This window comes from Sinocyclocheilus anshuiensis, unplaced genomic scaffold, assembly GCF_001515605.1.
Source record: "Sinocyclocheilus anshuiensis isolate Anshui unplaced genomic scaffold, SAMN03320099.WGS_v1.1 scaffold110, whole genome shotgun sequence".
NCBI lineage: Eukaryota > Metazoa > Chordata > Actinopteri > Cypriniformes > Cyprinidae > Sinocyclocheilus > Sinocyclocheilus anshuiensis.
The window spans coordinates 1,560,896-1,561,178 of NW_015544155.1; the positions used below are offsets into that span (position 1 = coordinate 1,560,896).

At 31.1% G+C, this 283-nt stretch overlaps 1 long non-coding RNA gene across 1 annotated transcript in view; it reads left to right on the forward strand.

Moving 5' to 3' along the window:
- LOC107695419 (uncharacterized) overlaps positions 1 to 283 on the forward strand; it is a 12,419-nt gene that overhangs the window by 11,666 nt on the left and 470 nt on the right. The window lies entirely within an intron of this gene.

Here is a 283-nt window from a genome sequence, read left to right on the forward strand (position 1 = left end):
GGTTAAAGTTTTCTATGCACAATTTGATTTGACGAAAGTCACGAGACCTATTACTATCTATCCAATCACGTTAGTGGATAAAAATAAAATTAAAATAAACATGTAACGACCACAAAAGGAGGAAAATAGCGGAGTAAAAGTACCGATACATCACTTAAAATGTACTCAAGTAAAAGTAAAATTACACCATTTTTAAACTACTCAAAGAAGTACAATTACTGATAAAAACTACTTAATTACTGTAACGTGAGTATTTGTAATTCGTTACTTCACACCCCTGCAC